Here is a 12,163-nt window from a genome sequence, read left to right on the forward strand (position 1 = left end):
GAGAGCCTCGAACTGGCAGCATACATGAATGGGAATTGAACCAGTCATATAACATTCTGTGTAAGGTTACGTAATTCTTCCTTTCATGTATGCTGCCAGTTCGAGGCTCTCCCCGCATATAGTGCATAATGGCGGAACCGTGCAAGTGGCGAATGGTTATCAACTTTTGTGTTGAGTTGGGGGCCGGGGTTGGCTGAAGTAGAACATGTAAATAGTTCACTATTTTTAAAAATTCAGATTTGCCATTTCTGAAATTATACCAATCAAATGGTGAAGGTAACAATAACATTATGACCACAATAAAAATTTGTTTCACATCCCCACCTTTTTGGAAAAGTGAGGAAGGAGGGACGTGGTTTGTTGTTGTTGCTACATTGACAAAATACAGCAGTTTTTACATAAAGTTGACAGTAATTTTCAGCCAGGAAAACAACCATGCTCTTTTTTATTTAAGATTATGAGGGGTGGGACCCCTAAAGAGTTCCATAAAAATCACTTGCTAGTGAATCATGTGTAACAGAATTAAAGTCCGAGCGGTCTCTGGCAGGCGGGGTAAGGGTCAGGGGCAGAAACCTGTCCGATGTCTGGCGTGCGAAATCGCATGCGCAAAACACAAAAAAGGCGCTTAATTTGGATAATTTAACACATGCAGCATGGGACGCGCCAAAAGCAGCCGCGACAAAAGGGACTTACTTAAATACAAGAAAATCACACAGGAACACAATTTGGCGATTAATTTGAATATTGACACAAGAAACATGGGACGCGCCGAAAGCAAACGCGATAAAAGGGTGCTTACTTAATAATACAAGAAAATCACACAGGACTCATTTTGCTTACACCTTGGAAATACATCTTATATTAACTTGAACACATGAATAAAATACACGGCACTGATTGATCTCTAATTTGAAGTCAAATCCTGGTTTCATAAAAAGTTATTTGTACCACAACGGTTGGCTTGACTCATACAAACATAATGAATATCACGCACCACGCATTACCAGCATTAGGAGCAAATTATTGGTTCCAGAAAACAATTTAGTCAATAAAATAAAGTCACTGGGTCACATAATAAAACATAATAAATATCACACAACATCATGTTATTTGCTGAGATCACATTAGAGGGTCAAACCTTAGATCAAACTCACCAGGGCACATAAAAAACATAAAAATATACACAATAAAATGGAACCAAAACCAGTCATGAAATGCAATTTGGTCAACAGAAATGTGTGTAAACCCGGTATATTAATTTATGGCCATTTGTTTATGTCTGAAAAGTGTACAATATTTTTTATGTCAGCGCTGAATAATATTAGAGTGATTCATTTTTATACACAATCTGCGAACCTGTATCATACAGTCTATATATGCTGTACACAAGATCATGATCGTCCGAATCGATGACCCATCACAATGTCCCAATGTACTGTCGCTTGCAGACTGAGATGTAAAATAACGAAGCACCCAAATCTCCATTGCACGCTGTATCCAATGTCATAACAATCCAGAAGCACTCACATTCTTGCATCAAAAATCTCCGTAAATCACCATGTATTCATTCAGCACTGGATCACATTTGCAGCAGAAGTTCTTGTATTAATCATAGCTGCAGCTTATATTTCAAATCATCCTCCATATCAGCATAAATCAGTCAAAATCAGTGAAATTATCATCTGAAATTACGCCCCCCCCCCCCCATGATTGTTGTTGATTCTCCCTCGATTCTGCCCATGCAGCAGAAAATGTCACGTTTTAGCACGATCCTCCGGGAGCAAAGTTCAGCGGAATACCACAACACACGGCCAGCGCTTCACTGGTGCACAAGAATGCTGAGTGAGTCTGATTTCTCAGAAAATCACGCAATTTCACAGCCAAAAATGAGGGCGCTATGACGGTCTGCCGATTGATGACAATTCCAGACGGTGCATTATCATGATTATGCGAGGGGTTGATTTAGCACAGGAAAATTCCGTTACACAACCCCCTCCTCCATCGAAGCGCTGTCCCAGCGCTGACAAACCACCAGGCATAAAGGGAGTGTACATGTATTATTGTTCCACAGTACTCTTTGGTATGTGTCCATAGCAGTAGCATTTTTATAAGTATCAGTTCAGCAACTTTAAATGTTCACTGCCAGCACAAAAAGTGACATGTGTATGGATTAATATGGATTAATACTATATCACAGTGCTCCTTTGTATGTGTCCATAACAGTGGCATTTTTATAAACTCAGTTCAACTTTAAATGTTCACTGCTAGCACAAAAAGTGACTCTTTAGTTTCTCAATATACTTTACCCGTCACTGTCAATTGCCTGCTAAATTACAGCACAGATTTGTTTACATGAAATATGTAGATTGATTCACACCTTTACTTTGCATAAACAATATATTATGACACACAATTTACAATTATCTTTTTCATTGATTACTTGGCAAGAATTTAAAGGTACATGTCATTGTCAAACAAAATGATGTGAATGAATTAATGATGTATTAGTGGAATGGAGGAATGAATGAACATGACATGAAATGCACAATCAATAATCAACATTTTGCATAGATTAAAACACACATTTTCCAAGGTGTAAACTTTAGTGAAAAAAAAACAGCGCCGAACCAAACGCTACCAAAACTGAAAATTACGCAAGCATATGTAAATGCCGAGCATCGCCAATCGCCGAAACAAGCGCCAAACTCTGAAAATAGTTAAGTCGGACATATCAGCCACCACAGTGATAATTTAAAAACCTGCACATGAACAAAATAGCAAACGTGAATTCCTTCCTCTGAACAATCATCTCGTAGATGTCTATACGTGCATCTAACAGCTAGTCTATACTCTCCACAGACTGGTAAAAGTCGGTACAACCAATTTACTCCTTCCAGGCAATACTCGAAGTAGATGTCTATAAATGCATCGATCAAATCTTCTCCACAATGTTCGCTTCAGATTATTTTATGACACTTGAAAACAGCATTGAAACACCATCCTCCTCTTCTGCTAGACATACTCCGATTGGTTCCTCCCAATTAACTGCGCTTGCATGGCCATAACTCCGATAATCAAATCACTGTCGAGTAATCTATCAGCCTCAGGTACATAATTGAAATCACTGCGCAAACACGTCATTAAAACAGTCACTGAATCGCCACCTCCGATTGGAATCCTGATAACACACAAATAATTCACATAATTTACTGCACATACGCGTCTCAAATCACTACTATGAACTACCACCAGGGTCGTCCCGGACTACCGGAGCCAGGGGGTCAACGTGGTCCTCCTGGTCGGCACGAGCCTGTCATCGCTCAAAAATTACTTCCGCTGACTTCAGCATATTTCCCCTGAATTACTTCCGCATGACTAGTCTCTCTCCAAACGCAGTGTTTCGTCAACTCCAGCTGTCCTATTAAGTGTCTTCACTCTTGGTACGACAACACTCCCTTGTGGCACACACAGTAGCAACGGCCCGGAAAGACACCAGTCTACAAGAAGACGAAGTCTACCTACAAATTCAGCAGACCTGTCTCCCGATCCAACCGAGATGGGCACCACAAAGGAGGCTATCAGGATGATCTCATGTACAATGTATTGGTTGGCTGTACTTGTCCTCATTAATGGCGAGCTCTTCTTGTCATTAAATGGTTCAATTACGCTACATATGTACAAATCAGTGCAGCTGGGTAGTTACAAATCCTCTCCAGAACGCACATATCCATACTCAGAGTCTTCAGGGGCTAAATTAATCATAAGTCCATCTGCATCCATCATTGAGTCTCCATCGCAACCTCTTGAAGGGATCACGTCTCAACTTCAGGCATTCCGCAGACAAAACACTTTGACTCTCCTCCGTTGACACCTGGATTATGCTCTGGTTGCAACTCCTACTCTGCTGACACAAGATGATTTTAATTGGTAAACACAAAACATGACATGAAATTTTAAGAGTCATCCAACACTTGTAGTCTTTCACCTGATAAAATATTTACAAGATGAACATCACATTATTGTCTCTGCTGGAACTATTATCACCTGAATCGATGTGTCGGATCAATACCTGTCTAACAACCGAGATTTCCCTACATGGCCAGGCAAGAAAATCCATCAGACAAGGTCAGCCATAAATAGTCTCCTTCACATGACACTAAAAGTCCTGCAGTTATGATGATGTCAAAAAGTACTACAGATGCTCCTTTAATTACTCCTTGATTGGTAAAAATTACTAATTTTTACATCTGATTAGGCTTGAGTGGGTCACAGCTGCCAAATTCAGTCACTCCAAAATCCATCCTACTCCTGACACCGATGAAACAGAAATGACCGAACACAAACAAAAATCCCACTCCTGACACCAATGTAACAGAATTAAAGTCCGAGCGGTCTCTGGCAGGCGGGGTAAGGGTCAGGGGCAGAAACCTGTCCGATGTCTGGCGTGCGAAATCGCATGCGCAAAACACAAAAAGGCGCTTAATTTGGATAATTTAACACATGCAGCATGGGACGCGCCAAAAGCAGCAGCGACAAAAGGGACTTACTTAAATACAAGAAAATCACACAGGAACACAATTTGGCGATTAATTTGAATATTGACACAAGAAACATGGGACGCTTGACCAAAGCAAACGCGATAAAAGGGTGCTTACTTAATAATACAAGAAAATCACACAGGACTCATTTTTCTTACACAATGGAAATACATCTTATATTAACTTGAACACATGAATAAAATACACGGCACTGATTGATCTCTAATTTGAAGTCAAATCCTGGTTTCATAAAAAGTTATTTGTACCACAACGGTTGGCTTGACTCATACAAACATAATGAATATCACGCACCACGTACCAGCATTAGGAGCAAATTATTGGTTCCAGAAAACAATTTAGTCAATAAAATAAAGTCACTGGGTCACATAATAAAACATAATAAATATCACACAACATCATGTTATTTGCTGAGATCACATTAGAGGGTCAAACCTTAGATCAAACTCACCAGGGCACATAAAAAACATAAAAATATACACAATAAAATGGAACCAAAACCAGTCATGAAATGCAATTTGGTCAACAGAAATGTGTGTGTAAACCCGGGTATATTAATTTATGGCCATTTGTTTATGTCTGAAAAGTGTACAATATTTTTCATGTCAGCGCTGAACAATATGAATGAGTCATTTTATAAACAATCTGCGAACCTGTATCATACAGTCTATATATGCTGTACACAAGATCATGATCGTCGAATACGATGACCCATCACAATGTCCCAATGTACTGTCGCTTGCAGACTGAGATGTAAAATAACGAAGCACCCAAATCTCCATTGCACGCTGTATCCAATGTCATAACAATCCAGAAGCACTCACATTCTTGCATCAAAAATCTCCGTAAATCACCATGTATTCATTCAGCACTGGATCACATTTGCAGCAGAAGTTCTTGTATTAATCATAGCTGCAGCTTATATTTCAAATCATCCTCCATATCAGCATAAATCAGTCAAAATCAGTGAAATTATCATCTGAAATTACGCCCCCCCCCCCCATGATTGTTGTTGATTCTCCCTCGATTCTGCCCATGCAGCAGAAAATGTCACGTTTTAGCACGATCCTCCGGGAGCAAAGTTCAGCGGAATACCACAACACACGGCCAGCGCTTCACTGGTGCACAAGAATGCTGAGTGAGTCTGATTTCTCAGAAAATCACGCAATTTCACAGCCAAAAATGAGGGCGCTATGACGGTCTGCCGATTGATGACAATTCCAGACGGTGCATTATCATGATTATGCGAGGGGTTGATTTAGCACAGGAAAATTCCGTTACACATGCTTATCAATAAACTTGTTTATCAGCATTAACATTTTATTAAAGTATCAAAAAATTGAAATCAGCAATTTGCTTAACCAAATAAAGGCCAAATCTGTCATCTAACTTGAAGGGACGGACATAAAATCAGCAATTTGCTAAACCAAATAAAGTCCAAATCTGTCATCTAACTTGAAGGGACAGACATACAATCAGCAATTTGCTTAACCAAATAAAGGCCAAATCTGTTATCTAACTTGAAGGGACGGACATACAATCAGCAATTTGCTTAACCAAATAAAGGCCAAATCTATCATCTAACTTGAAGGGACAGACATACAATCAGCAATTTGCTTAACCAAATAAAGGCCAAATCTGTTATCTAACTTGAAGGGACGGACATACAATCAGCAATTTGCTTAACCAAATAAAGGCCAAATCTATCATCTAACTTGAAGGGACGGACATACAATCAATCAGTGATTTATTAAACCAAATAAAGGCCAAATCTGTCATCTAACTTGAAGGGACGGACATACAATCAGCAATTTGCTTAACCAAATAAAGGCCAAATCTGTCATCTAACTTGAAGGGACAGACATACAATCAGCAATTTGCTAAACCATATAAAGGCCAAATCTGTCATCTAACTTGAAGGGACCGGACGGACATACAATCAGTGATTTGCTTAACCAAATAAAGGCCAAATCTATCATCTAACTTGAAGGGACGGACATACAATCAGCAATTTGCTTAACCAAATAAAGGCCAAATCTGTCATCTAACTTGAAGGGACAGACATACAATCAGCAATTTGCTAAACCAAATAAAGGCCAAATCTGTCATCTAACTTGAAGGGACGGACATACAATCAATCAGTGATTTATTAAACCAAATAAAGGCCAAATCTGTCATCTAACTTGAAGGGACGGACATACATATTGGGTGATGACTGATCAAGTATGGGTATTAAGTCGGTGAGCTTTTACACTTGCACAACCAAATAAAGGCAAAATCCGTCATCTAAATTGAAGGGATGGACATACAATCAGCGATTTGCTTAACCAAATAAAGGCCAAATCTGTTATCTAACTTGAAGGGACGGACATACAATCAGCAATTTGCTTAACCAAATAAAGGCCAAATCTGTCATCTACCTTGAAGGGACAGACATACAATCAGCAATTTGCTAACCAAATAAAGGCCAAATCTGTTATCTAACTTGAAGGGACGGACATACAATCAGCAATTTGCTAGACTAAATAAAGGCCAAATCTATCGTCTAACTTGAAGGGACAGACATACAATCAGTGATTTGCTTAACCAAATAAAGGCCAAATCTGTCATCTAACTTAAGGGACGGACATACAATCAGCAATTTGCTAAACCATATAAAGGCCAAATCTGTCATCTAACTTGAAGGGACAGACATACAATCAGCGATTTGCTAAACCAAATAAAGGCCAAATCTGTCATCTAACTTGAAGGGATAAACATACAATCAGCAATTTGCTAGACTAAATAAAGGCCAAATCTATCATCTAACTTAAAGGGACAGACATACAATCAGTGATTTGCTTTTAAACCAAGTAAAGGCCAAATCTGTCATCTAACTTAAGGGACGGACATACAATCAGCAATTTGCTACACTAAATAAAGGCCAAATCTATCATCTAACTTGAAGGGACAGACATACAATCAGTGATTTGCTTAGGCCAAAACTGCCATTTAACTTGAAGGGACAGACATACAATCAGGGATTTGCTAAACCAAAAAAAAGGCCAAATCTGTTATCTTGCAGGTCTTTTAATGGCAAAAAGTCCTGATGTTACGTTCATGTTGTCACAGATACGTTACCTAAACTCTACTCCCCTCAGAAAAAACACTGTGATAAATGAAGCCAAATACCATACCAGACTTTAGTACATTGGGTGATGACTGATCAAGTATGGGTTTTAAGTCGGTAAGCTTTTACACTTGCATGATTAAGACAAAGGTGGGAAAGGGCTTCACAGATACGTTACCCCCAATACGTACAAGTAATATTGCCTAAAAATGAAGTGTTATTGAAAAATTACCCATGCATTGTTTCGTGTTCTGAAACTATTAAAGTTCTGATTCTGAATGATTTTCACGAATTCTTCGTGGTTTGCATTTTGTCATTTCTGAGACCAAACTTTAACACTTTATCGGAGAATGGGCCATAGAGAGCAAATAATTCAGGTTTTTTATGCTTTTTTGGTCAAAAGACTCCACACTTATATGTAACCCGTCCTACCCCAAAACCTGATCTTGTAATGACAATTGGATGCAAAGGTCGAGTGCAGAATCTTGTTAGCTCTAATTTGATATCAAATTTGCTACCAAACACTATTGCCAAAGATTGATACCAGTATATGAAAGTTGGTGCATTTTCAAAACTTGCAAATCAAAACAATGCACACGGTCAAAATTGCTAAGCGTCAAGTTTGTTATATGTGACCCATCACATAGAAACAGACCACCTTGCGGCAGAAATAAAAATGGAGATTTAAACACCAAGATAAACTGCTGCTTTTTACTTGTTGAAATCAGATACAGTAAAAATGTTTTGAGGCAAAACAAGCTCAGAATTCTTTTTATTTTCTTTATATTTTTTCATCTTCTTTCATTGTTATCTGCTAATGAAGCTAGCCGCGATGTGGTCGGTTTTGATGTGATGGGTCACATATATTATTTGTGATATGATCAGCTAAATTGGGTCAGATGTCAGTAAAAAATAATAATAATAATAATAAAAAGACATTTATTGAAAGCGCACTAATGCATGCAAAAGCGGCCTCTAGGCGCTATAAAAACAGAGTTTTTTTTTTTAAACAACAGCAAAATTCAAATTACAAATGACATTTTCAGATATATACTTCTCAGATATACTAGCTTCTTCAACTTCTGTTATTTTATTGTTTTCTGCAACATTAATGTTACCGAATCTCTTGAACCATCATTTTTTCCCAATTCTGATGGCACTTTCAATTCTAATGTCATTTTCAAATCATAGCCTTGAAAATGAGTAAAAAGATGACATTAAGGTGGTATTTGAGGCATTGGGGAAGTGCTCTATTCATGTTTTAAACAGATTAATTGAGTAGGGCAAAGAGCACTGATTAACATGCCTTTTATTTGAAGCTTAGAATCGGACATATAGTTTTTATCAAGAAAGGAAAGGAAAAGAAAGAAAAGGAAAGGAAATAAAAAGGGAAAAAGACACCATCACAGAGCCCTGTCACCTCAGAACTGAGGCTAATTTTAATACAAAGACACTCCCTGCAGCAGATAGGCTATATGTTTATATGAACCAACCCTATATTATTGATTGTTGACATCCTTAGAGTTGACTGACATTGGCTTTCAAGGAAATGCACTTGCTGCCCATGTATTACTCCACTTCTGGTCAGTCTCCCTATGCGTGATCTGGTCCAGGGTCTGGTCCACAGATTCAAGTTTGCTGTCTGTCACCACTAGTCCACACTATAAACAGAAGAATCAACTGTCTACTGTCACAACATGTGTCTGTATACCCAGCACAGATCTGTGTTGCATACCACCTTTGGCTGATCAAATATCAAGTCTTACCTGCTATTGGCAGGTAAAAATTTGAAAGTGGGCCCATCCATATAGCAATTTTCAAAGAAATTTTGATCCATCGCTATACCAAAAGTCAAAATTAGCGGTCACATTTACTGCAGATTGCCAAAGTTTTACCAAAGTTATTGGCAAATTTCAAAAATTTTGATTACAGTTAGGCAAAAGTGGCTAATGATAGTACTTTTTGATTGGTTAAATTGCAAGTGGTGATCGCTAGCGAATTGATTATGATGTAGGTTTCTAAGATTTGCAGTAATTAGTATTACCCTTCATGAGATGGTGGAATCATTGAATGACGTCACTGGAAATTTTCTTTTTGTGGGAATACAGTATAGGGCCGCTACTGAAAAACCAACATTGATGATTTTTGTGTGGGATACCGTACAGCAGAAATATTTTGCAAGATTTTAATTTTCCACGACTTTAATAATTAATATCAGAACCATGAATATAACTAATATAACTGCAAAACCGCTTTGAACAGTTCAAATAGTGAAAATTGAATACAGTGAAAATATCACGTTTTACAGTACTTTGTAATCTGCTGATTTGAATCGACTTTCAGCCATATATATATAGGGTGTCTGTTGATAACAAACTACAAATAGAATAGAATATTGACACAAAATCTAATTACAGTTACAGCAGGATTACTTCTAGTTGAGCAAATTTATTCTATCTCTCACAAGTATTGTGTCCGAAAATTTTTAAGCTTATTCCCAAAATTGCAACATTCAAATAATTTATTACAAATCAAATAATTATAAGTCAAATTTATAATAGAGGATCAACTATCATAGTTACGGATTTTGTATCAAATAAATGTTATTAACACCAACAAATTCACATGAAAGAAAATCCAGTTTGGGTTTTAATACTTTTACTCTTGTTTAATGACTGGGTATACACTTCCTGTCAGTGATCCCCCTTGAAAGCATGAATTTGATGAAGTAGCTGAAAAGTGAAGTTTTTCCTGATATCTTTACAGAATTAAATATGCGGCTCTGTTCAATTGCATGTTACAGTAAGTGTCCATACACAGAAAACTAAAATGTCAAATTTGTATCCTAGCTGCCCCTGCCTGTGAGAAGTGTCCCCCTCCCTCCATGTATAGTCCCGCCAGCTTAGTCAGGTGTTTTTCAGAGGGGAGAGCCAACTTTCAAGGGGGATACATTTTATGAAAATTGGCTATAAGGAACAAAAAAGGCCTAAAAATATTATATATCATGTTGGCCAACTTGCTATATAATATTTTCAGGCCTTTTTGTTCTTTTTATAGCCAACTTTCATAAAATGTGTCCCCCTTGAAAGTTGACTCTCCCATCTGAAAAAGTCCTGACTAAGCAACTATTCTTAACCCTAACCGCACTGTATACTACAAAATACTACTTGATATATGCGCTGTTCGTGCATGCATCCCACGTGGTGTGATGACGCAATCGCCTAAGTGATATATAGGCACGGTTTCGCTGGCCAGCGAAGCCCAAGACCTGTGGCAAGGTGTCGCCGACCGTGTGCTTGGCATGCGAGGGGTCTCGGGTTCGAATCCCACCCAGAGCAAACAACTTCTTTCCTTCTTTTCTCTCTTTATTCCTTCCTTCTTTCCCTTCCCGTCGCCGAAAAGCCCCTAGGCGGTTAGGGTTAGGTTACTTTCTATCTATCATATTTTGGATTATTTTGTAGGTTTTCAGATCTTGCAAATTAATGATATAACCTTCAAAGGAGAAAAATGGTATGATATTGTCATTAGACGGAGGTGCCCTATTATAATAGCGTTAGCTTTGATATTTAATATTTTCTTTATTTTCCCCTAGAGTGAAAAATCAATAAAATAATTAAATGTCCAAAGCCAATGTAAAATAGGCCGGGTGCCTATGCCTAATGGTAATGCCCTTTTAGCAGGAAATTGAGATATGTGCAGAACGTCTTCCCCCTTCCAGGGTCATATAAAGTACAGTGTCCTGATCCCCTGAATGTGTTATGACATATAGTATGATATCTTGTTTTTTACCTAGGTGGGTTTACACCCACCTAGGTATTCTTTTTTAGTCCATTCCTTCCGCTGGCAACAGAGACTCAGAGAGGGTTAAAGTATGAAACCCAAGTTGATGTCATGGAAAATTGTTTTGCCTTTGTTTACTAGAGGCTGTTCCTCTGTGGTAATAGTGTGTGTTAGAACCTGTGAGGGTTAATATTGTGGGCAGTCTCCGTGGGACTTGCAAAGAAAGTTTAGTAAAACCATAAATAACTGATGGCACCTCTGGGATAGCTGCTATGAGGAAAGTGGAATTTGTTTTGTAATTCTTTAACATGTCTAACATCTGATGTTTGTTTGCAGCAGCTATTATCATGATGATGCTCAAATTGTTGAGCCGATTCAAGTGATTTAATGCTTGTGGGTGACAGTTTGGAATTATGTGCTGTGGTCCAGCTTTCTGAAAATAAGGACAAAATAACTTGTTGCAAGTATTTGTTCTTTGCTGTAGCTACTTTAATAGCTTTTCAGTCAGTGCCCCAAACATTTGTAGATTGGTTTTTGATTTGGTTTCTAAAATTTAAAGATGTCTTTTCCAAAATTGCACATATTTGCTAACAAATCGCGGCTTTGCAGCAATTGCAGGCATACTTGTAGTATGTCTTTTGAATTTGTACTCATTTTGTGGGACAGGGACAAATAGCATAATTTTGAGGTTTACTAAATACTTGCTAGCCCAGCCAGG

Source organism: Amphiura filiformis, chromosome 3, assembly GCF_039555335.1.
Source record: "Amphiura filiformis chromosome 3, Afil_fr2py, whole genome shotgun sequence".
Taxonomy (NCBI): domain Eukaryota; kingdom Metazoa; phylum Echinodermata; class Ophiuroidea; order Amphilepidida; family Amphiuridae; genus Amphiura; species Amphiura filiformis.